Below are 27,911 nucleotides of genomic sequence, written 5' to 3'. Positions count from 1 at the left end.
AAAATTTAAAGCTAGTGCATGTCCGTTTGATTTTAGTTTACTTTCTTAGCATAAGGACTAAAGTATCTGTTAAAAAATCTGAGAATACATCAGTCCTTAATGTTTAAGAATTATCCTGATTGCATGAATATAAGAATCAGGAGGGTTTTTTTTCCTGATACCTTTTAGATCTTTTAATATCTCTTTTAAATTTGCATCACAAAGAACTGATTTGCTGCACCCATATTGCTGAGTATTTAAATACAATTTGGGGTTTGTGAAAATTTCCTTGAACTTGTAATTAAGCAAGCATATTCATGACTGAGAATTTTGTTTCAGAAAAAAATATGACAAGGTGTGTCACAAAATGAATTCTATTTTTTTTAAAGTTCCACATAAGCAAAGAAGTGATGGGGTACAAGACCAACATTTTGCGGTATTTTTTAAAGTATAACCATTTTTGGCACTCTAAAGTCTAACTTATTTCTACTATCTTACTAAATGTTGAGACATCAGCCTTCTGGTTATGTTTGTGTGTTATTTTTACCAGAACCATCAGATTTGTGGGCACATTTAGATGGAATTCAGTTCATAAAGCTTTGAACCTTGTCGCGGTGCGAAGGGAGGAGGGGATAGGACACGAGGAAGGGTGCAAGCAGAATCCTTTATTCAGGCGTGCACACACTCTTTTTCTCAGCTCGGGAGCCGAAAGACCCAGAACATAGGGCGGAGACAAGCAGGGGGACAAAACAGAATCGGACACGGGCAAAAAGGGGAGGAGTGGGGGAAGCAGGCAGCAGGCAAACTCATGGTAAGGCTGGGCATGTGCAGCCGTGCACCGTGCAGTGTGAACACAATGAAACCACACAACAACAGCAAAGTCCATATGATAAAGTCCACACGAAAGTCCTGCCAATCGCTGCATGCCTCTCTCCATGCCTGGAACTGCACCCATCCTGAATCTTGCCTCTCTACAGAACCTCAGGACAAGTGACTCATATTTAAAATAGTAAGAACTGACAACGCTGGAGAAGGCACTAAAGTCACTACTTCTTCTCTTTCTCTAGATGTTTCAAGGCAGTAGTATTTGTAGAGTCCCAACACTATTCCTGTCTTCATCTTCATCCATGCTGAATTTCTTCATTAGAAACTTTATAAGCTCCTTCTCTTACTGTGATACTACCTCTAAAACAGTTAACTTCTTCATCTTTATAAAACTTACCAGTCTTTAGTCCTTGAACTTAATTCCTAAATTTTGAGCATTTAAATTTTATTGCTACCTGGAGCTGCCTGCTGCTACTTTTATTTGATCACACAAAAGTCCACAGAGTAGAAAGACAGTTATAGGAGCTTTACACTTTGCTGCAGATAAAATTTAAACTGCTCCCCAGAGACAATGGCTAATAGAATTGTATTTCAGAACAGCACTTATCCTCTTTTTTTTTTCAATATGATTAAAATACTTCTTCCTATCAATTAATGAGTTAGATCCAAAAAAAAGAGGATTCTGGCAGCTACAACTTAGGTTGTGCAAAAGCTAACTTTCAGCCACCTGTTCCAGATGGATTCCAGAAGTGTGTGGTAGCTGCCTGGGCCTGAGGAAATCAATATGCCCTCTGGTGAATGAAAGAGGTATTTTGGTTCAGATCAGTATGCCAGCTGGGTACCAGCTACTAGAAAGGTGATAACCATGGTTTAACTGCAATCCTGTGGCATTTTAGAGGGAAAATGCCATTGTCCAGTGTTTTCCAGTTCCAGTTGAAATTTACTTTCACCTCTGACTCCATCTGTCATGCTGCATTGATGACCTCCTGAGAGGTGTAAGTTTGAGGCCTCAGTAAGGAAGGACAGGGATATGTGATATTTTACCTCCACAATGAGTTGTTAGTGGCATTGTATGCACTAAGCTATTGTATAAAAGTCAAACACATCAGTCAGTGCAGCTCTGCCCCAAACCCAAAAATATTTATCTGCTTCACCATTCTGCTTTATTTATTTCTAACAATAAGTGTCCATTCTGGTGCCTGCATTCTTTTTTATTAAAAAACAAACAAACAAAAAACTAACCACCACCCCAAAACCCAAACAACAACAACATCAACAACAAAACGAAAAAAAATCCTCCACAATGAAAAACCAACCAAATAAAAACTATTCTGTGTAGCAATTTCTTTTGTCGAAAGATGTTTGTTCTCTGAGACCAACATGAACTGACAACCATTAACTTGTTTTGTGCTGGGGTCAGATCAAGTGGAAATATAAGCTCTGTAAATATGACAGAAAAAGTGCACAATGAAAAATTAATACATGCATTCATACACCAGAAAAGAAGAAAACCACAAATAATAATATTGCATTTAGTCTAAAGAGGAGATTTTTACGATATTTAGGAATAATCAAAGAATAAGAATTTCATCTGTTGGGAAAAAAAACCAAACAAAACAAAGCCAAAAAACACCAAAATAAACAGACATTTTCATTCAGTTATTCACATGAAGAAGAATTCATTCAGTGAGTTGAGAGATACAGTGCTTTACAGTATATTATCTTCAGTGTCCAGACACAGACTATACAACGGCTCACCAGTACATAAATTTCCTCATTTTTATTTTTGCCTAATATTTACTTTGGTGCCAGATCCCAACTGTACAGAAGAATGAGAAAAAATTACTTCAGGACACCCATACGGTCCTCTTCATTTTAGGCAAAAGTCCACTTTTACTGAGAAGAGTTTTGAAATTTTGTCAAAATTGTCCTTAAAACAGTCAGGTAATTATTTGTTCAACTTGAATAAAAATTACAAAGTAAATTTAAAAAGCTAACCATCATAATTATTCATAAATGAGTAAGTAAACACTGTCAGAAAGCCACAGATAGTCACATAGCATATTGGAAATAAATAGAACACGCTAAATATTGGACATGTCTATGTCAAAATGAAAGTAACACTTTTCACATTAAATTAAAAAGAGAACTTGAAATAATTTCCATAATTTCCAACAGTTTAGAAGTAAACTCACAGTGGTTTTGAAGGACTTCTGCAGCAAAAAATGCAGACTATTTGAAACCTGTAATTTTATCTTGATTGCAAGACAGAAGAAAGCACACTCATCAAACAGCAAAAATGGAGGGCTTTGTGGAGAGGTGAGTGGCAGCTAAGACATCAATGGGAAGTTTTACATTCAGAGAAAGGAGCAGAAAAAGTGTCCACAAGTAAAAGACAAAAATTCCTCCCTAGGTATGCTATCTGGAAGAAACTGGAAGTTCTAAGTTTCATTTTTGTAATTTAGATGATGAATCAATCCTAACTTTCCTGCACATACCTTTTGTTTAACACAAGTTTAGCCTTCTTGATTCCCCCTTTTTCTGTTTATTCATCTCAGTTGCATATCACAGTTTTTAAAAAAACTGACCCTCCCCACACACATACAGGACCCTTTTTACACACACCTACCCAGATCTATCCTGATGACCTTAGAACTGAGATATTGCTCAGCACCAAATGCATAAAGTAATTCAGAAAGGAAGCCAAATTTAGATTCTATCATATTATATGTAGCAAACAACATGCATATTACATATGCAGCAATCAACTCTGTTTGAAAAGGAAATGTCAAATGTAGCCATATATATTCAAAATCAGCTCAAATATCACTAGCTTAAGCAGTGAGGTGTTAGTGTCATTACTTTTGTCTGAAAGCTTCCTGAACATCTGACCAACATAATTGAACCAAAAGGGTTAACCTGTTACAAGCGTTGGATCCAACAAACATTTGGATAAACCAAATTTCAAGGCATTGGTGATAACTTTGGACCATACATTTTTAACTAATGAGTAATGTACCCTCTGATTTGTAGCAAACTAATTTTTGTGAACAGGCCTTTAAAAATGGATAATGGCTGTAAACCACAGTTAGAAGATCTACCTAATGAATGTGATGTCTTGCCATTGTTCGAGTTTAACTGGCCTCAAAGTGCAGAATATCAAGATTGCATGCAACCTAACATGCTGACCACAGCAAAAGTGCCCTTGAGCTGCAAAATGCACTAAGAAGAAATGACATCTAAATAGCCATGTTGTCTGAACTATCTCTGCCAAAGGGCCTGACTAATTAAAAATTGGGAATAGCTACTTTTTTAAGTATTTATTTACAGTACTTGAGAAATAAGTTCCTTATGAGAGAGGCTGGTGTCTGATGTTTAATCATCCAAGTGATTGAAATCTGCATTTGTAGAGGTCCCAGTGCACTATTAGTCTGCAAACTCTGTATTCCAGTATTATATTTTCACACAGGACTATTTCCTTGAAGGACTACTGACTGTGAATTTCCATCATGATTAATGTATTAGGAGAGCTTTTTAATTAACGTGTTAGCTTTACCAGCAATATTTAGCAGCTAAAAGTATCAACAGAAGAAAATATGAATCACAGCTTCACGTTCAAACATGATTTCTATAGTAGGACTCAGAAACAGGCTTCCCTATCAACTCTGAATGTATTTCAAGAAATTTCAAAGTAAATTATATTCTCAGTTTTCTCACCCAAAAATGCAGAAGCCAAGTACTTTATTAAGAAATGTTGTATGCACTTTACTGAAACCAGAAACAGCAAAATACCACTTAAGTTATGACTTACTAATTTCCTAAAATCTTAATGAAGATTTTGATTACAGATAGATATAAATCTAGAATTTTACTGTCACAGTTAGTGCCAGGTATAGGGATTCAGTTTCATATGAAATTAACCAAAAATAATTTGTTTTAAATTTTCACTTGTATCCAAACTACTCTTTTTCTATGCTGACAAGCTGCTAAAACATGAAATTTCTTAATTTGTTGAGTGCTCAACAGCTGCAAATTCCCTAACACCTAGTTAGCATATTTTTAAAAATCAAGGCATTTATTTAAGGACAGGATTTTTCCAAAGTAACGTAGGCATGTAATGCTCTTAATATTTGAACAACTTTCCTTTAGATAATTTAGAGGTTTGGGGTTTTTTTCTAGTGGTATAGCGTAACCATATTGCCTGCTCCTAAAAATCATGGACTGTCTGACAATGGTTAACAATTTTGTATGCCTAATCTTTACACTCATTTTTTTAGAATAAGAACACATAATAAGTTTTCATATCAGAAATGCTTCAACAATCTCATTGTCACTTACAGAAAAAGACTGTTGAAAAGACACTGTCTGCTACATTTGGAAAGGACTTGATCAAAGTTATTGGTCAAATATAATGTCACATAGAAATCCCTAGGATTCTCATGGAAATTTTTTATTATTGTCCTGTTTCTTCGTGACTTCACATAGTCCTACAAAGACAATAAATACACTCTGGATATTTGTTGCCTTGTCACTATAAAACCATCACTAATTATGAACAAAAAATATTACCACTCTCAGATATGTATAACTCAAATTCAACTAATTCCTGAAAATTTTGACTCTCGGAGTCTCTTATTCTTCATTTTCCCATTTTTTAATTCCATTCCCTTGGTTTTTATTCTACCATCTCACAATCTTTTGTCTTTACCCAAAAAGGAATCTATTTGAATAAAACAACTTAAAAAAGGTCAATTAAAAAAACTCTTTTATATAGGAATTGCATCATACCTCTAACGTCCTTACAAGACATCAGTGCACATCCCCTTGTATAAACATATATGAAGCAACAGTACTTTACTGTTTTCTCTGCACATACAAGAGCAGCAAATTCCAGTCACTACTCAGTCATGAGAATTTTGATTTTTAGAGAAATTTTATGATGTGAATATGTAAAATATTCATTACCAATCCTCAGGCGTCACATGATGTTGTAAAGTACAGAGTCCATTTAAAGCTCTCAGACCTAATTTTTCACTGCATCTTCAATTTCAATTGCAGTTGAATTTTATTATATCATTTGATAGCTTTCTGTCCTTGAGACTTATAGGACATGTCAACTGACAAGACTTAAAGACATGTCGACTCATAAGACCGATATAAAATACTTTATTTCGTTCTTCTTCCTTCCTCACATTTGGATTTTCAAATTCCTCTCCTTATTTTTTAATGCCTTAAAAATAATAGTCTCTGTTAGTGCCATCTTTGGATCTGCCTAGAAGTTTCACCTAGAAAATCTGTGATGCATGCTTTTTGAGTCATGATATTTTCCAATTACTGAGCTTATCATTCTTCCATCTACAGTAACCTTTATTTGCAGCATTTCTGTAGCACACTGCTGCTAGAAAAGATCTCTCCTGAATCACTACTAGGAACTGTTGTGGAACATGTGGTAATTTTACTCTACTCAGCCATACCTAGAGTGGTTTAAGACAACTGACAGAGCTTCTATGTTCTCCAAAGCTGCATGCTCCAGTTTCATAAAAACAGCCCAATCCTTTTAGAATTGTCTTAACTTTGTGCTTTCAAAGAGGTAATTTAGACGGAAATATTTAAGGCACTGAGAGACAGGTTGACATGATGACTAGAAAACTGATACAGTCACAGAGGAATGATCATTTAAGGAAAACGGATACAGAAATTATGTTTCTGGTAATAATTTTTACTTCAGGACAACATTTTTCCCCTACTCTGATTCAGAATACTGAGACAAAAGAGGAAATTATTGTAATAGAAAACATGTATCTTCAGAAAACTACAGGTGGTTTTGAATGATTTAGGAAAGTCATTAGTAAGAATGGACACAATGAGCAGTGCTGTAGAAGTAGTGACTAATTCAGCTTTTCCTAACTGTTCTAGGGCTTTCTCAGCAGCTAATGATGATTCTTCACCTCTTCCAAATATCTTTTATGTTGTTTACTTCTCATTCACCTTATCTTAACAAACAAATGAATCATAATTCTTAGTACGTGTAACACATATTTGTGTTGAAGGAGAATTTGCTTTTGTTTTGCAGATAAGTCCTAAAAGGAAAATTCTGAGTAGACTAATTAAGCTGGATCATAAACACAATAAAAAGAAAAATCTGGTTGAGTCAAATTTAGCTGAAATTAGGAACAGAATTCAAATACCTGACTCAATTCCACACAGAGATTATTGCACTTTTATATATTCAAAATGCATATCAAGATCATTTGAATTAAACATATTGCCATATTTGAGAACATACAGTATATTTAAATTGCATAAAAACGTACAAGTAGCATATTAATGAAAAACTAGATAAGAAAACAGCTTATGTAGAGTTCAACAACATAGTGATACATCTGTCTGATTATCTGGCATATTCTAGCATCAAACTTTCTCACTAGTGCAGAGGTCTCACTTAAGTTGTTAGCAGTTTGTTCTGGACAGTGTAGAAATTACAACAGTGAGAGACAACAGTGGACTTGGAAGGCTTGCTCTTTGTGTAAACCTAACACAAAATATAATGTGTTGGAGTGGATGAAAGTTGAAAAATGAAATTTAAAACTTTGAGAGGTCATAGTTACATGGGATTGCTAGATGCATAATTTCAAGATTTAGAACACAAATAAATACAAAGCCAGCATTAATGATGGCAGAAATCAACAATAGTCATCTGTCTAGTATCATTAGTTAGCTTTTCCTTTAGTTACATAGTAAAGGAAGACTTGAGATTAATGTCACCTCCTTGTGGGTCTTTACAACCACAGTACCTGCCTTGACTTCTGATGTTGAGGTGAATGAGAAAATACTGACTTAGGATCATATTTCCCCTGCAATTTAAATTCAGAAAACTTTAATATCATCCACCTACTTCTTACAGGATAAAGTTCTTAAAGAAAATATGTAGGAATCATGAAGCAAAGAGTAGGAGAAAACAGAGAAGGATAAAAAATTGTTTTAAATATGAAGATCATGAAGAATAATAAAAATGTAAACTATTAATAAAGGATCACATCAGAAATTCTTAGCTACTTCTTTTATTTCAATCAAATAAAACTAAGACTTAAATAAAAAAACTGCTCAACAGGTAAAGTCTAAGAAAACTTTTTGACAATGAGATTATAAAACATAGTGTCTCGTAGTACTTAAATCTCTACCTTAAGTACTCTCCTTCATAAGTTAATTAGGAAAGAAGAAAAGTTATATCTGATAAGTACTTTTCAATCTTCCATTCCAAAAGATTGAAAAAAAAAAAAAGAACAAAGGATGTAACAATTTAAAGTGACCATTCGTCAATACTTTGTAGAAATTGATTATTTGACATGTAAGTTGTTAGATGCAGTGCTATAAAGCTCACTGAATACAGTTCATAGTTAATAGTTCATAGTTAATTTCACTAGTCCTATAAACTTGACAGAAACTATTTTGTCAAACTATTTTATTATAATTCTCACCAAAGGCAGCACTTTATAAGTCTATAGGACAACTCAATAAAGATACCAAAGAATATTACAAACCTACTTGTGTTTCATCATCATAATGATGACATGAAGATATTATATCACACTTTACTAAGTAGGGAAAATAATTTGGAAAGTGACATTATTTTTTCGTTGTTCAAGCACATTTCATATAGCGGATATCAAAAAAATGCACCAAAGAAGGGCAAATTTTTTGTGTTAGTTTTGCCATGCAGAATAAACTCACTCATCTCTCTTTGGGCTCTGGCACAAAGTGAGATATTTTTTGAAATTCTATGCCTCTTGCCAGAATGTCTCTGAATGTTTCAGGCAATTGTCAGATTAAATTTTTTTTGAAACTGCAGTGCAGATATTGCTCTTTGAAGTAGGCCCACATCTAAGAAAACCTCAATTCTACTGTATCTTACATTCCAATAAAGCCTAAAGATACTTGAAAATTAATTTGCATCATGTTTAAAATATACATCTATATTAAAAGTCCACTGATTTATAAAGCATTACAATAGACTGTACAGAGTATCAAGAGGATCATTTCATTTTGATCCTTTCGAACTCTTATAGCCTGTAATGACATTTTTTTCCTTTTTCTATTTTTAAAAAGCAATAATTGCATTATCAGTATATGGCACTAGAAAATAGGTGTTCCTAATTTTAATTGTGAAAATCCATAAATGTTATGATGTTATAAAGTGGAGATATTTATGTCTAATGACCATTATAGTTACACTATTTCAATACAGAAAAACAGCTACTCCTACAAATATGTACACTACTCAAGTCCCTTTTTAGGGAGTTATCTTCCCTTTTCAAAGATATAACATACTCTTTCCTTATTGGTTCATCAGCTAGGGAGAAAGTTTAGCACTCATTGCTTCTACATATAGTCAAAGCTCTTTTAAATGTGTTTCTTTGCCTCCGCAACCAGAAAATATTTAGAATATGAAATTTTGGATATAACTTGAAATATAGCAACCAGATTAATACTGATTGGTAAGAGAAAATATAATTCAACTCCTGCCTATGTATGTATGTAATTTATATCTTAAACATAGGCTACACCGATTTTGGGCAAGGTCCTTCATTTCTCAAATCTAAACTTGCATGTACTCTCGTAGACAGTCACTGTGCTCTACTAGATAAAATGACATTATCTCCCAGACTTTCAACTTGTACCTTTCTTCAACTTCACAACCTAAGACATAGGTAAAAGTCTATCTTTAGGATATCTTGGAAGCACCATGCCCTGCATGTATAAATTAAAACTCCCAAAAGAAATATTCCTGTGAGCGGAACTAATGCATTTCTCTGCCACAAAAAAAATAAAAAACTTCCAACCCCTGCCAAGCATCCTGCAAACCATGTCTTTCTCTACCAAACCATGTTGGTACCTTTCACAGGGAGTCTCCGTGTGTTGAAATGAAAGCAAAAATATTTTTCACTTTGTTGTGTTGGTTTTATTTCGTTGATCTCCATCTGGTTGCAGTATTTAAATATACTGTATTTTATAAGTATCTTTAATATAACTAGTATTTTCCAAATTACAATAAATCTACTTTTTATATAAATATATAAATTATCATTCTAAAAATAATCTGAAATAATACATAAAGATATCAAAGTTATCAACAGTGATTGAATTTTTGTGGAACTGTAGAAAACTTTCTTTTTTTTATTGATTTTGCAGGAGCAAAAGTATAGATCCTTGACTATATTTTGAATATGTTTTATTATTTTTCAATTTAATTGAGCTCAGCCCCAACAATCAGGTTCATAATATCTGTACTTTTTTTTTCTTTTCCTAGGATTGTTTGCCTTTTCTCCATCTGAGTTATCAACATCTTATCAAAGTAAAGACAAGTCTAAAATAATTTTTCTTTACTTAGATTCCATATCTTTCGTACACCAGTATAAATAAACAATATAAACACCCTACTGCTGGTTTTAAGTGTCATTTTACTTGGCTATAAATGAGAATGGAAGAACATACATGTGTCCTCACGTTACCATGGGGTTCTGTATGTAGTTAGAGACCCTGTTATGCTACTGCTGACTTTTGACACATTCCTAGCTAAGCAAACTTTTAAAAAATTTAATGCACATTTCCAAACAGCGTGATATAATTAGTACCATTAATGAGGCTTCTCATTGAATTCCACAACAATATCTTTCACAGCAGGAGAATCAGACTATTTGTGTGTCAGGGACACCTACCCTTGACATTTTCTAATTACTTTTTGTAGGTTTTCTTAACTCACCTTAACTACCAGGAGACATTGACATTGAAGTTGACCACGGTGGTCACTGTTTGCCATCAATTACAGGACAACAAGGCTGCAGGACTGTCAGACACAAAATGTCTTAGTGCTGACAGAGGATCAATGTTGATTTTAACTCTGGGCTTAAGATGTTAAGAGTTATGCCATCATATATAAACATATTTTATTTAAACTCAAATTTATATCAACAGTCAAGAACAAATATACATCAAGACTTTTATTTTAAGCAAGTACTACACAAATATTTCGTGGTCTCTCTTCAAAAATGAAAATCATTAGGATCATAAGCAAACTTAAGTACTTTTTAAACATTTTCATAGGTTCTACAACATATTATAGAAATGGGAATTTTTTTTTCAGTTAATCGCCCTTGACCTAACTCAGCTTCTTTCAGATTTGATAGGAGTTTTTATCCTTTACTTCAAACAAAAATCAATTAAGGTAACATTTAGTGGTTTTGAAAACTCTGACTAGGTTAGCATGAGCTACCTTAAATTTTAAAAAATCAGTATACTCATATAACAAAATAAGAAAACAAATTCAATGAAAAAAAATCATAGCTACATTTTCATTTGGCTTATCATTCTTTGAAGGAAAAGTGGATGACACAAGGAGTACTAAACAGAGGTTTTCATCTGGTATCATGTACCTCCCCAACTTTACTTTCTATGTGCAGTGCTAATAAAATTACTACATCTACCTCCTGGCTTTACAGCTATTACCTTTTAAGTTTCCTTCTCGTCGTCACATTATTAACTATAATTGAAATTTCTGCATAGCATCCTTTTTCCACCAAGAGTTTTCTCTGATACCAGTGACCTGCTGAGCACACTGTGAGATTTTAAGAGATAAAATACTGTCAATAATAAAATGGTGGAAACAATTATAAAGTATTTAAATATTAATGCTAAAATATTTTTTCTTTTTTGGTGCATTTCTCATTTTTTTTAAATTAAATTTTTTCTCTAATAATCAAGTGGATTGTTTTTCATTTTTCCATATTCTGTTCACATGTTAGGAAAAATACATGTGGCAAAAAGTTCCAGGAGAGACAGGAGAAAGTTAAATAACAGGACAGGGAGCATTTATACTATAATTCAATATTTTAGCATCAAGCTAGAGTTATCATTAAGGGTTCTTTTGTGCCTTTGTAATACACAAAATTTAATTATCTTTTTCTGGAGATCAGCCTGCTAAAATCCAGAAATTACTTTCAGGACTTCCCTAGACAGTTACCTACCTCAAAAGACCCTGAAGTATGCACTAGGGACACAACATACACATTACTTGACTGAAGAACTAGCATTGCTACTCCTATCAAAAGTCTAAACAGCTAATGCATATCAAAATAACAAGTTAGAAAATTTCCCACTGCCATATATGCTCTGTGAAGAGCAAGTGCTTTCTGTTTTACAAACACTAATATGAAAAACTTTCACAGATAAAAAAATTTCTAAAGCAAAAAAAAAAAAAACATATCTAGCACATTTTTTGTTGTGTGTCTTTAACAAGTACAAGTTCTTTGGTTGAGTAGTTCGCTTGAAAAGATTTTCCCTGGCTGTTTATCTTTCTATTTTATTTTAAATTATTGCAGTTATCAAATTATCTGAAACAGTTTGTCTCTGTAAGGGAAAAAAACCAACAGTAGACTATAATGAAGGGTATGGTAGCACCCAGGCTTGCTGTCTCCTGCAGACTTTGTACCTGGCTTTATTAGAGCATCTGATTTTGTAGCTGATTTAATAAGAGCAATTCTACTGAGGAAGAAGAAAAGATGAAATAACTGCTACCCACTATGGAATTAATGCAATAAAGGAGAAGGTCACCTCTCAAAGGCTTGTACTATATCCTACCTTTATTATAGAAGCCTTACCACTCTCATCATGCACGCTTGAAAACTGATTTAATTAACTTCTGAATTTCATCTGATACATGGCTGTAACATGCACCCTGCCTATTAAAAACAGCCTTCTGAAAAACATTCCTTCTCAATTCAGAAGGCACCTAACAACAGGCAATTTGCTTTCCAAAGTCATATTTCCCCTCTCTGAGGCACGGATGCCATATTGACAAATTCCCACTTCATTGAATAGAAGTTTAATTTCTCAGTTTTTTGGAATACAAACTGCTTCCTGATGAAGTCAAAACTCAGAATGCTCCCTAAAGGGCAGGGACAGTTTGTGTAGTTTTTTTACTGTTGTTGTTTTCTTTCTTTCCCAATAATGCAATCTTGTCTCTAACACAGCAAGTGAAAGGATATCAGACAGATGGATTTCAAGGTTGATATTCATCACATACACTTTTAGTATTTGATTTGGCTTCAACTCTTGGTTTTCACATTCTGGGAAGAAGAGTTTTATTATTTCTCCATAAGCAAGCATTATACTTTTCCTGGAATTCAAAATATTTACCTAAACATTTTAGTAGTGGTTTTTTTAATATCCTTTACTTGGTATATTTTTTCTGGTTATGCCAAAAAGAACTGGAGTCTTATTTTGCAAATCCTAATAGCCTGGGGGCAGTCAAAGGATACTATGATTGTTAAGACCATCCCATTTAACTTAACATTCTCAGGGATTTTTTTTCTGAAAAATACATGAAAGGCAAAATCATAAGCTAAATGCCAAAACCTAGTCCCACTGTCATGAAGGGAAACTTCAGCATAAGTGGTCCCCTGTTGATATCCTTTCTCACGCTAACGAGTAGTCTACTGTTAAGTTTCACTGTTATCAAGAGAACTGCTTGACCACAGTCAGTATGAATGGAAGTAAATTGACCTTACCTGTACAAGAGTTAAAACACACACACATACACACACAAAATCAAAGCATCACAAAGATCACATTTAACCTTTGAAGACATCTAAGTTTAGGCTCAGAAGTTCTTCCTAGAGACCTTCAAACACTCCTTTCTCTTTCCATTTACTGCACTGGGAGTTAGCAATTTACCCGTAATTTAAAAGCATATATCCAAGTGCCTATATTAGGTTTATCAGGTCTTTCCCACACCCGTAAAAATGTTATCTTATCTTCTATATGTCTACAAACTCTTTGGATTCCTATAGTGTACCAAGGCAAATAGCCTTATTAATATGTTAAAAATAGAATAATACAAGCAGGAAGAATATTTCAGGAGGTAATGGCATCGTGCCTGTATCTATACAGAATCTAAAAGCTGACAGTTCTTTAGGTTCCATTGTTAATTTCTAGGATGAAATTTAAAAAAACTTTTTTAAAGACAGACCTACATATAGGGTCATACGTATTTTGTGGCGTATACATGCATGCACACATGTACTTATCCATTCCACAGGTTTTAAATTTGCAGCTATGAATGAACAGTTTAGAAATGGTACTCTTCTTTCAGGAAGACAATACTTTCTCAGTCAATACAATGACAGCACTATGTATAGGTAAGTGTAGTGTAATAGATATACCTGTTTGTTAAACACCTCAGTTGGTACAATATACTTTGTAAAACTGAAGTGAAAAAAAATCATTGAAGAAACTTATACAAAATCTTCAGCTCCCTGAAATGCTGGACAGTCATATAAGAAAGGCAAATTTTAACAGCTTTGACAAGATGGTAATATTAATCATAATTCAAACAGTCGTAGTAACTGATACTGTGAGGAAAAGACAGCAGCTGGCGTAGTCCAGGAAAGACCCTAATTTTGACATTTCATTCACCTCTGCCTGGGCAAAGGTGGCTCAGCAATACACCACTTGTCTTCATCTGTCTTCCCAGCACTGCAAGTTGACAGGATAACAGCATGGTTGCTTGGTGGTCTGCAACACAAACTGCCCTTTATCTACCTAATCACAGTTCAGTGTAGCTTAAGGAAAGTCATTTACAGGTGTGTAGCAGAATCTGCATCTTCCTGGCCACCCAGTCTTGGGATTGCTTTACAAGGTGGATCTCTTCATAAAGAGATATTACCAGTCAGCCACTGATAGTTACCAGTCTTTGAAGCTGTGCTGGTTTAAAGGTAAATCAGCAGGAGAAATGAACCCAACTCCAAAGGGATTATAAATCAGAGTTACAATTTAATAAAAATAATACCATAAATACAATTATATGGACAAACAATTGGTTTAACCCACAAAATCCCAATGTATAACACAACATCCTGGGGCACAAACAGAGTAGAGTTTGTTGGCCCCCATGCTGAGCCCCACATGGTCCCTCTGAGTCCAGAGTAAAAGGGAGGGAAAACCTGTTGGTGAGAGTGCTGGTCACAGTCTGGTCGAGGGTGATAATCGCAGTCTGGTTGAAAGCGGTGGTCACAGTCCGGTCAATGCTCTGGTCCTCCTCTGGATGATACAAATGGTACCAGAAGTCCCAATACCCCAAGATTATATACACTCATGTTCAGGCAGGAATGCCCAGTATCTCCCCCAGGGCAGAGAGTTCCACAATGGGTGATTGCAAGTTGTGGGTGTGAGGACAGGAGTATCCTCCTGCCTCACAGGCCTCTAACACCCAGCTTATAGCCTGAGGGGTCAGGTGTGCTCTGGGCAGCTGCTGCAAATGGTCTATTGTTAACAGTTTCTGGAAAATGGCTTGGAGGGTGTAGAATACACAGTTTGGGTTACACCCACACAGTGAAGAACTGGTCCCAGTTCTTCTAACTAGGACACTCAAGTCAGATGTAAATAACACACAATGAAGGCACAGAATATTAAAGGCAGAAACTCTATAAAACCAGTTGAGCTGATTAGTACTAAATTACTGATGTTCCATCTGCTAGGGTGGTAATACTTTTTTTTTCAAAGTGCCTGACTGTAATGCTTCATTTCACAGAGAGACCATGTTCAATGGGCCTGTAGGGAACACTTAATAGGGACTGACAATGGAAGGAGATAGTGACAAATACATAAGTACTCTTTGAGAGTGCAATGTGTTCATTAAGAAAACTAGCAATTTATCTGTGGTACAGAATATATACATAACAATATATGTTTCCATATATACATTATACATATATACATATATACATCTTTACAGACATTATAGCAGAATCAAGCAATATTTCTTGGTTCTTCACCACTTTGAAGAACAAAACATCTGTAATAAATAGGTACGTAGATTGTATTAGCTTAAGAAAAAAAGCAACAAACAAAAAACATGATAGGCAATATCTAGACTAAATATAAGTTTCAATATTTAAGAAATTCACTTTATTTGGAAATTTTTTATGCTTTTTCAAACACCTTATATTTTTCGGGAAAGACTGTTTTTAAGAAAGAACTAGCAACATCCTTAGAAAATGTCCCAGCCTTAATACTGAGCAGTATTTACAATGGGATTGGATTCCAATGAAATGAACAGTAGGAAGTAGAATTAGGAGCATTGTTAAACCACATTATGACATAAAAAGCCAATGGAATATGCTAATATTTTACCATATGGCAATTAGAATCCCTAGTCCTTATGTCTTTCTCCCATAAATACCATTATGATAGCTCCCACACTTCATGATTAAGAATTCATTTTTCCTGCACACTAAATAACTTAATTTAGCCTTAGAGTTGAGTTACTTATGGGTAATTGAAATCCTCTCTCATTTTGACAGATACTTCTTCTAGAAGGAAGTTTTCTGAAAAGTCAGATTTCTTAGAAAAATCAGGACTAAAAGTGTCCTGGGACAGTGCTGAGAAAGTTGAAAAGTTCTTTTCTGTCTAAAAACCCTGTGAAAGGGGAAGATCAACATATTCTTTTGTCAATAGGTTTTGTTGTTGTTGTTGCCAGTTAAAATTCCTGTTTTTAAGATGAGACTGGATGTGGCACTTAGTGCCATGGTCTAGTAAACACAGTGGTAGTGGATCAAGGGTTGGACTTGATGATCTCAGAGGTCTTTTCCAACCCAGCTGATTCTATGATTCTGATTCTAATGTAAGTCACATTGTTTAGATTTTCTTGTGCACTGGGTTGGGAAAAAAACCATCACAGAGTCATGGTCAACAAAAGAAAGCAAATAAAGACATCATGCAGCAGTCTTATTCAGATACAAATAATGAAAGAAGGTGAAGAACTAGTCTTTCTCATATATACTTTGTGAATGAAAATTCTTTAATTAAAAGGAGAATAGATATTGCCAAACTGAACAGCTATTTGAAATCCAGTCAAATAACACAAAAAATATTTCATTTCTGTATTCAAACAGATTTGGTCTGTGAAATAATATTAAACACTAATATTACTCTTTGAAAAATATAAATATTGCTAATAACATGTGGAAAAGGATGGTATATTTAGATTCTTTACTGAGTAATGGTACCAAGACAACTGAACTTGTCCATTACTATTAATGGAAAGCAAAATTTCTGCATCATTACTAATTTTGTTATTAACTAAAAGCAAGTTTCTTCAGAACATAAAAGAATTCTAGTACCTAATACAATATTATGTCAATGGTAATATTTTAGGTATGCTCTCATCTAACTAATAAACTAAACAAAAATATGGTTAATGGCTGATAGACTGTTAACTCAGGTTCTATTTGTTGTCATATCTTATCAGTATTGGAATGCGTTCCCTTTGACATTGCATTAACAATTTAAGGGAATGTGGATTTGTAGCCTCCTCTCAAACTCATAAAGCAGTCTTGTAGTAGTACTCTTGTCACTACATTTTTAGACACATGAAGTGTCACCTATGTGAGCTATGGTTTTATAAAGGAATTAACCACATAAATTAAAAAAAAAATCAAGAAACCTTTACTGTTCTTAATGTCCCACTTGCAGTCAGTCCAGGTATATAGCTGATATATCAAACAAATTGCAAATTTCTGCAATTAACTCAGCTACAGCTTTTACAATATATACAATAATTTAAAGATTGGAATGACTGTGCATCTCGGGTATAAATAACATAGTGTCATGCCATTTTCTGTTTTAGCAGTCATGGGAACAAAAGGCAGGGAAGAAAATCTGAGTTTGCAACTAGGGAAAGGAGAAACGAGAGGAATTCCACAGTCATGCACACACAGCACAGAAATTTGCTGCACTGAAAATAATCGATTTCATAAAAAACAAACAAACAAAAAAACAAACAAAAAACAAACAAACAAAAAAACAAAACCAGGAACAAAACCAAAAACAAACAAACAAAAAAATCCCTGAAAAGACATAGTTTCTGTTTTACTCACCTGGGGTTCAGCAACTTTGAAAACAAGAATGCTCCCATCTGTGCAGCCAGAAATAAATGAATACATAAATCCCTGAAATGCAAAGACATACACTGGAAATGAAGTTATTAGGAAGTTGAGCTGCAGTGTCCTGAGTACCAGAGACACCTTCAGATCTGGGAATCAGCCTCAAACAGATGTGAGAGATAGTGCATTTAAAAACACATGGGATGAAACCCTAAAATATGCTAAATTTAAATTAAAGTTTTTTGCTATTTACATATCTTGTTAAATAGAATAATGATTGCATTAGGATTTTACCTGGTCTTAGTTCTTAGACACCTGACAATTGGAAATGTGCACTGTTGTAGTGCCCATTGTTAATTAAATATCACTATGAGACGTGCACTTAAAGTATCTCACCCAAATTCTAATTTATGTCCTACTTGTCTTTGCAGAATGGACTTCAGACAATCTAAAGACAAATGATGGCTTATTCACTACAGTATCCAGATCCTTGGAAACTAAGAAAAATGTCCAAAGAAACATTTTCTTCCTGTTAAAGTTTTAATTTGGGCTTCAGGAGAAATGTATTTTACTGTGTAGCTTCCTTGAGTGTCTGGTACATGAGCAAATTCAACAAGAAAGGAGCAAATATGGCACAGCCAGAAGGCTTATTTACATTTTAGAATGACTAAGAAAACTGACAAGGAACATGTGATTTAAAATTAACTAGTCTGTGGCCCTCACATGCAGACTAATTCTCTTAGAGTGACTATTTCACCAATGCCACCAGTGTTTAAATAAAAATAACAGATATCATTAGGTATAATTAAAGGTTTAAAACATTTATTAGTTATTTTAAACATGTTAATATTTATATTATGATTTTATTAGATAATTTTATTTAACTTATTAAATATATCAAGTAAAAATAAATGCAAAATAATGTTGTATGATCAAGGATAAGAAACTTTGCAGTGTATTTTCTACATGACTTTTATAAGGAAGGATGGTATTTTCATGGGGTTTTTTTCCCATTTTTTATTATCATACTATTACTGAGATGATTAAAAAAATAAAATATATCTCTTTGTAATGGGAAAATAATATTTTTTTCAAATAGTTCCATAATCAAAGATATGGGTTACTTTTGATTTATACACTTAGCCACTAGTCAATTGATCTTGGTCTACAGCTATTTGAAAAATTCTTAAACATGAATTTCATTGTTATAATGCAAATATCATGAAATAACTTCCATCTCTTATCAGAGTATCAACACCGTAACTAGAAGGCTTGCCTGTGATTTCCTGTGACTTTCATTTTCTCATCTGTGGGTTTCTTACCCTTTTTCAAACAGAAAAGATATTCCTGTAAGCTTAAGCAAGATATGAGAAAAGAGAAAAGGAAAAACAACTTCTCTAAATTTTCCATTATTACTACAATATGTATATATATTGAACACCCCCACACAGCCACTTCACTGATACTAGACATAGCTTTTACCGTATCGTATAGAAGATGACACTTTTCCAAGTCAAATATGTACATACAAAAATATATATATTATAAGAATAATTATAAGGAACCACTATATTTCCATGGGAAATGGGCCAGTTCATGGTGTTCATTTTCTCACTTTGGAGCCCAAGAAAGAAAGACTTCTGTTCCTTCACTCCCTCTTTTGTTTTTTAAAACTTCAGCTAGCAGATTTCCGACTTTTCCATTGTTCTTTCCTGAAGTTTCCATCCTACTTTCATTTTCCATGGTGCAAGACTATTCACAGGTGATCATAGCATATTCTGAGTTGGAAGGGACCCACAAGGATCATTAAGTGAATGGCACACACAGGGATTGAACCCACAACCTTGGCATTATTAGCACCAGCCTCTAACCAACTGAGCTAATCTTCATGCACTTTCGAATTCCTTCCTCTGAAGAAAAACTTGTAAAAAATGACTCAAAAACATGGACACTTTACACAGAAAAAAAAAGAAAAAAACCTTTTTTACGGAAAGATCTTCAATGATGTGAAACCTAAAATAAATATAATTTGCTTTATTACCATAGGTTTTGGCCCTAACCCTCCTAGGTTAGCCTTAATCACTGTAGACAAAAGCCAAAGAAGGGCTAGCTTTTGAGCATTAACCCAGAAACTTGACAAATTGAAAAGATAACAGTTCATCTTATTAGTATTGCCAAAAACAAAAAAGCAAGAAAAAAGTGAGAGAATATTGCTGTTGATTTTTTTATCTCAGAATTGCATCCTTATATTGTATTCCTTTGTTTGTAATGATACACATTTATTTATTTATTACCACATGATAACAGAAAAATGTTGTATTTTAATGCCAAAAAGGAGATTTTTAGTAATTTTATTATTAATCAATATATTTTTATCATGATACATTATCTAATATATCTAAGGTGAATTATGTTCCCTAAATATACTTTCATCCTAAAGATTCTGAAAGGAATCTAAATTACTAGAAAAATAAAGCAGTTTACATAGCAGACATCTAAAACTGGGTTTCATAAAATCAAACCTTATGATCTTAGAAGAATTACACTTGAAAGTGTTTGAGACCTAAGTAGAAACATATCCCAAACACTGCAGCAATCACAATATCATACCTTGCAGTTAACTCGGCACTATATGTACCAGCTCCATAAAACGAGTGACTGTTATTGGAGAAACTGGATAAATAAGCAGTGCTTTTGGACACCTTTTGCTGATTCAACAGGTCAGTGCTTTCATTTTGCTATATGAAAGGAAAAACATTTTCATATAGAATTCTGTAACTTAGATTTTTATGTTTCATAAAAATCAGTATGTTTCCTAGAACAACTCCCAGAACCACTATATTTAAGTCTGTGTTCTACAGTACTTTGTAGTTGAAGTGCAAAAATATTATTTTATAAATTTCTTGTAATGTTACATGCACTGTGTTCATAACTGTGGCAGAGTTCATAACTAAACCTCAGTATTTTAAAATTATCCTTGGTGGACCAAGCAGAGACATTCGGTATCTTCCTCATCTCCATTGTTAGAGGTGTACATTGCTACAGCAACTTCAGAATCCTGAAACCAGTGGCAACATCTGGGACAAGGAAAGCTTATCCTCAGACTAGGGATTACTTAAATGAAATGAATACACACAAGACCAGGATGGGCACACCCAAAAGTGCTGAGGGAACTGGATGGTATCATTGCAAGGCCTCTCTTGATCATCTATGAAAGCTCATGGGATTAAGGGACATCTGTGAGGACTGGAAGAAAGCAAATGCCACTCTATTTTCAGGAAGGGCAAGAAGGAGGATCCAGGGAACTACAGTTTCACTTTGTGAAACTGATGAAACAATCAATCCAGAAACAGTTTCCAAATATATGGAGAGCAAGAAGGTGAATGGGAGTAGTCAAAGTGGATCTCTGAAGGGGAAATTATGCTTGACTGACCTGATAGCCTTCCACAATAAGACTGGCTCATTAGATGAGGGGAGAGCAGTGAATACTGTCTACTTTAGCAAGACTTTTGACACTGTTTCCCATAATTTCACCATAGACAAGTTGATGAATTGTGGGCTAGATAAATGGACAGTAAAGTGATAATAAAATTTACTGAATTGCAGGACTGAAAGGTGGTATAGAGTCCAGCTGGAGATCAGCCACAAATAATGTACCCTGGGGGTTGATATTGGCACCAACATCATTTAACATCCTCTTTGATTATCTGGACAAAGGGGCAGAATGCACTCTTAGCAGGTTTGCAGAGAATGCAAAACTGGGATGAGCATCTGATACACTAGATGATTGCAGAAATGGGCTGACAGGAACATCATGAAGTTCAACAAGGGTAAATGCAATGTTCTGCACATAGAGAGAAATAATGTCATCCATGAGTAAACATTTGAGGCCAGCTGTTTGGAAGGCACTTTGACAAAGAAGGACTTGATGATCATGGTAGCCAACAAGCTGAACATGAACTAGCACAGGAAAGAAGGCCAGCAGTATCCTGGGCTGCACTGGGAAAAGCTTCACCAGCAGGTCAAGGGAAGTATTCTTCCCCTCAGTCCTGATGAGACACGTCTTGTGTGCTGGGTCCAGATATGGACTCCCTGCTACAAGAGACAAATACACTTACTGGAGCAAGTCCAGTGCAGGACTGTGAAGACAAGGAAGGTGTTAGAACATCTGTAGCATGAGCTGAGGATGGGAAATCTGGGACTGTTCAGAATGGAAAGGGCTGATGAGGAACTTATCAATATATATAGATATAAGATAGAAGGAGCCAGACCTCTTCTCAATGGTGTCCAGTGACAGAACAAAACTCAGTGCACACAAACTAAACCACAGGGAATTCTACTCAAACATAAAAAAAAAAAAAAAGCTTTACTTGTTTTCCTTTTTTTCTCTTGTGACTGTGGTTATACACTGGAACCTACCCATGCAGGTTGTGTAGTCTGTGTCCTTGGGGATATTCAAAAACAAATAGGCACAACTCCGATCAACTTGCTCAGGGTTGAACTAGATTAGACGATTTCCAGTTCCATTCATTCTGTGATTCAGTTAAGTTTATAGTTCAACGTACTTATGGAACAGTTGTGACCATGTTGTGATACCCATAAGCTTACTGTTTATTTTATTTTATTCTGTTAGGTATCTTGTACTCTTTGTTGTTTTGTGAATAAAATATGAGTCCTCTAAAATGGAACTGTCCTTCTTGCTTTTGATTAATTAGTGAATTATAATACATTTATATTCTTATTTATATTAATATGTAGGATTTAAGGTAGAAATTCTTATGCCAAAAAATCCAAATTTTATGTATGAAAATAATTGAGAAATTAAAAATTTAAGTTTCCTTAATGTATTTTACAGATAAAATTCAGTTGCTTATATATTTAAGATAAAAGAAAATGTTTGTTTTTTTCCTTCTTCATATCTGAAATAATCTGAAGGCAATGAACCAAGTCCTACTCTCAGGTACAGATGTGTAAATTATATTTCTAGTTTTTGTATAAATAATTTAATAATTTATAAAATTAAATTTATAAATAATAAATTTCCATGTGCGTGTGTAAGCAAAAATAGAACTTAGCCAAGTGTCAGAAATCAAGTAAGATGCAAATAGCTTCTAATTTTACAGTAAGCTATATACAGTAGTAGAAAAGAAAGATTTCCAGAAGACACTAACTTTGGTCAACTTCAGGAACTTGGGGACAATTTCTCTGGAATCCATAATTGTTATGGGAGCAAACAGGTAAAGTATAAATTGCTTTGTTTCAACCAATAATAAGAGGATAAAAAGATTTTATGTAGTGATTTTATTGTCTTTATTCTTATTATTAGAAAAGGCTGCACAAATAACATTTATGTTAATTCTAATATTTCCCAATTTAATCTGAAACAGGAAATAAAAAATTATCACTGTCTAATTCAAAATAATCTTATTTTATTGCATTTACCTTTTGTCCTCTTTAATCTTTTGTCCTTACTGGCCATTCCCACTGAAACTGTAGAGATATTCTTCCTCCACAGTCCTCTGACTGACACTCGTGAAGAGACTTGTGCATTAAATTGTGCTCAGTTAAACCCAAGCATAGTTACAGTGAAACCTGAGTTACTGTTGAATTCTTTATCACTCTATATTCAATTATTGGCTAATTAATGATAGATATTATGACTTAGATTCAAATATTTACAAATTTTATTGGAGTGAATCTAAAGAGGGATTTCCTTTTGGGGTTTTTTTGCTTTTCTTTTGTTCTTCTCTGTTAATGGTGATTGTCTTGCTTCCACTTGGCATAACTGAGTATTTCTGCGATTCAGCATCACATTGATTAAATTTCTGAAGAGGACAGCTTCAAAGTTGTGTGTGGACAGAAACACTAGACTGGGTTAACTGATGAAAATATCACAAAACTATTTATCTTTCCTGTTGAATTTCGGTCTTACTCTTTCTAAAATACATTGACTACTTGACATCAGGCATCCACAGTGTACTGTTTTACACAATAGGTACAATACAGAACCATGCCATTTGCAGATTTATGAAAAATATAATCAACAGCTATTGACTTTTTATTTTTAGGAGATCTTTTAGATGGATGTATTTTAACTCCTCTAAAATCTTTATTTATCTGTTTTACACACTTTCTTCAGCCACTACTATCACCACTTCATGCAGAGAACTTCAGATTTCCCTCTGGATAATCTTCTAAAATCAAGTTTCTGCTGAGCTAAACTGTGGTGAAATGCTTTGGGTAGATTGCAGGGAATGTCTTTCATGTCTTCCTAATTAAATATGCCATCTCCAACTCAGAGAAAGTCAACTCCACTGCCATTAGGCCTATGGAAATAGAATGCCAAGAAACAGGATACATACAGTTTCTCACCAAAATGGCTTATGTTTAGTTTTCAGAAGATGCGTGATCTCTGCAAAAGTGTTTTTCACAACACTATCTTTTCTAAAGTTTCCCTTTCTAAAGTTTCCCTTGATATTCTGTGGCTGTGCAATTCACCTGTTTGGGTCTGTTGAATGAATAGCATACCCAAACATGATTCTTGTGGTTATAACAGAGCTTCCATCTTTCACACAATAGTTAGCCAAAAAAAAAAAAAAAAAAAAAAAAAAAAATCAGCAAAAGAGCTTTGGATTCACAGTTATTTGGTATGAATACATTTTCATGGATTAGTTACCAAAACTGGCACTGTTACTCTTTGGGAAACATTCTATTGATGGGCAATGAAACAGTGACATTTCCACAGCAGGGAAGGGAAAGTTGAGAGATTGTTCTCAGTCTGGTTTGCTTGATTAAGCAGTAGCTAGTGACATGGCTCATCCGTATTTACTTGACTATTTTTTTTTACTGCTATGATTGATTGGTGGTGGCTAGAGTATGAGCAAAGGACCAAAGACATCAGCATTCGTTATGATTTGGGGAAAGAAAACCAAGAGAAAACGTGGGCAAAATAAAAATGACAAGTCACTTGTAGACAGTAATCTGCATTCAAACTAGACAATAGGGCAGACACTTCTCACGCCTTGGATACTCTCACCCCAGTGGGCATGCTATGAAAACAGACACATGAAGGGCAAAAGTTCCACGTTAAAATGCAGGACCTTTTCTCTGCAGAGAGAAATATGGTTATGAGAAAAAGCAAAAACCTAGGAAGAGTACACTGAGATAAGCGTGGCTTGTGATACCATGAAATTGAATCAGTTTCAGATGTGCTAGATTGCCCCGGAATAGAAAATTATGAGAGGCTCTCTATCAATCTGAAATGCCTCCTGAATCTTGAGTTGGCCGAAGAGGCTCAGCCTCTCCCCTGTCAACTTGTCTGGGTACAAATTTTACCATCACCTTCTTTCCCTGGATCTTTGAGATGAAATCTCTGAGAATAAGTCTCTGAGTCACAGGTGTCCCCTATTTCATCAGCATCAATACCCTAACAGGCCTCGCCTTTAGACACTTAACCTCAGCAGAAAAGCTCAGGATTACTGACTCCCCTTTTCTTCGTTAAAGGTTTTAAAATCACCTCCAATCTTCAGCACTTAAAGTTTGTCAAGGGCATTTTTCTGTTCACAGTTTTCAGACTTTTTTTAAAGGAGTCTTGGCTCTACATTTGTTTCTTTTATCGTGTTTCTCTTAAATCTTTTCTGTTTAAGTATTTTAGTCAGGCATAGTAAAATTCAGTCTATAAACTAAGATATGCATTCATGAAGCAAATATTATAAGCTGTGATATAAAAATACACAATCACAGTAGCCATATGTATGGATGTATTAGGTAACACCATGTCAAAAGCAACAGTTGATAACATGTGAATTATTCATATCTTCCATACTATGTAGCTGTCAAAAGAGATGTAATAGTCAAATCATCTAGTTTGTGAAAGTTTAATTGTTCTGTATAAAATCAAGTATAACAGAAAAAGAAGACAATTAAAAAAGTAGGAATAAAAATTCACATAAAGGGTCATTTTCAAATATGTATTATCACTGATGATGGTATAGACCTTCTTCATCCACAAAGTGGATGTCATAACACTAAAATGAAAAACCTCTCAGAGATCAGCAGTTAAACAGGAAAACCGTTACACCTAGAATAGCAAAAATTTCTGCTAATTCTCTGAGCTTGACCTCAGTTAAAGGTTTCTCTAGAATACGTTTCTTTTTCCTCTTACTTCTTAAAATAAGTTTAACTAGTATAACTAAATGCCAATAGCAAAGCGAGTTAAATAAAAAGAGCACATTCTTCTAGCAGTTTAACAGTTGCTTTCACCAGGTTACTGAACTGAAATAAAATATTTGTTTTAAATAAGTATTATGTAGCATGCCCTCAATTTCACCAGTCTACTGTGTAAATTTACTCATAAGAGTGCACGTATTATATTTAAAAAGGGTGAAAACAGGAACTACAACAGAAATATCCACACTAAACGCACATAATAACAGAAAATAAGATATATGTTTGTGTTTTCATAAATTTAAGGCATTTAAGGCCAGATAACTATTATATTGTGCCAGTTTTACAGGCTATTCCCTTTGATCTCACTAAATCACTTATGAGAGGAATAGTTTGTCTTTGACTGAAGCATAGCTTGTGTTTACCAAGAGCAACTCTTGCAGAAAAGAATTTCATCTTGATTTAAGCTATTAAGAGGTGGAAAATCAACTGCTTTGTTCAATAACCTTTCCAAGGAGGTGATATCTGTTGTTATACAGTGAATGTCTTATTTTTTGTAGTAGTCAAGTATGTGGCTTCAGCGTCAAAGTTCTCATTTTGCTGTCCTCTCCTAAATCAACAAATACTGCAGTATCCATTCACATTACTCTTTTTATCTTTAGAAAGTATTTATCTACAGCACACAAATAATCTTCTAATTTCATGGAGATAAATTAAACGTATTAACTATATTGAAACTCAGATTGTAGAACATTAATATTAAATAATTAAAGTTTTTCTTCTTCCTTTTTAAAATATGAATATCATCATTTAATGAAAAACTATATATCTCGCTAATGAAAAATTATTTGTCCATTTTACCACATCACCTCACTAGAGCAAATATGATTTGCTAACCTATCCTGACACTTTTTCCAAGTCACTACCTTCCAGAACGCCATTACCTCTCCTGCCATTATTTATAGCTGCATCTTTTTAATATGAAAATACATTCGGATACCTTGTTCAATTTTCTTCACTTCCACAGAACTTTATAGTTCTTGACCTCAAACCTGAAAAATGAAGTGTAAAATTAAAACAACAAAAGCTGTCAGTGTGGTATATTGTTCAAAAAACCCAACAGGAATCTTCCTAATTGTGCAGATCAAAAGACGTAAGCCATTTTACATACTAATAAAATCTTATGGGTGCTTATCTGAAATATTTTTCTTGACCTCATTTCATTTTGATATCCAGAAACTTCTGAAAGAATGTCAGTAAATAAATCTTTCAAAATTCAAATGAGACATTTTCTCAAGGTATGGAATTACCAGACAATATGAGCAAATTTTTATAATTTTTTTCTAAATTTTTCTAGTAAATCACTGTATAAAACTGAAAATTTTACATATTAATTGAAATTATTCATTCTAAAATCAGAGAAATATTTGAAAGTCATTGTTTGTTTTCCGATTTCTGCATCTGAGTTGCTCTCTAAACACCTCTTGAGGAGTATTAAAGCATACTCACAAGGTATGTGAGACCAAAAATTCATGAAGAAAAAACGAACAATTAAAATAAAATAATTTAAATATGTTTTACTTCATCTTTTCTTTCTTTTTTTTTTTTTTAATCTTCTTTTGCCCTGTTTTTTCTTTCTATGATCTAGCTTCTTTTTTTACAAAACTCCTTCCTTCAAGTAGACCAGGTTGTTAAGAGCCCCATCCAATCTGGTCTTGAACACTCCACAGAATCCTTTCTACATATCACAGAATCACAGAATATGCTGAGTTGGAAGGGATCCACAACCATCACCAAGTCCTGCTCTCAGCCCTGCACAGGACTGTCTGCAAGAGTAGCACCATGTGCCTGAGAGTATCATCCAAACGCTTCTTGAACTCTGTCAGGCTTGGTGCTGTGACTTGCTGTGACCACTTCCCTGGGGAACCTGTTCCAGTGCCCAAGGGACATGAGTCTTCAGCCTCTGGGTAAAGAACTTTTTCTAATATCCAGCCTAAACCTTCC

This window comes from Pipra filicauda, unplaced genomic scaffold (genome assembly GCF_003945595.2).
Source record: "Pipra filicauda isolate LSUMZ 115617 unplaced genomic scaffold, ASM394559v2 scaffold125_size2111803_pilon, whole genome shotgun sequence".
NCBI lineage: Eukaryota > Metazoa > Chordata > Aves > Passeriformes > Pipridae > Pipra > Pipra filicauda.
This window is presented reverse-complemented; position numbering follows the sequence as displayed.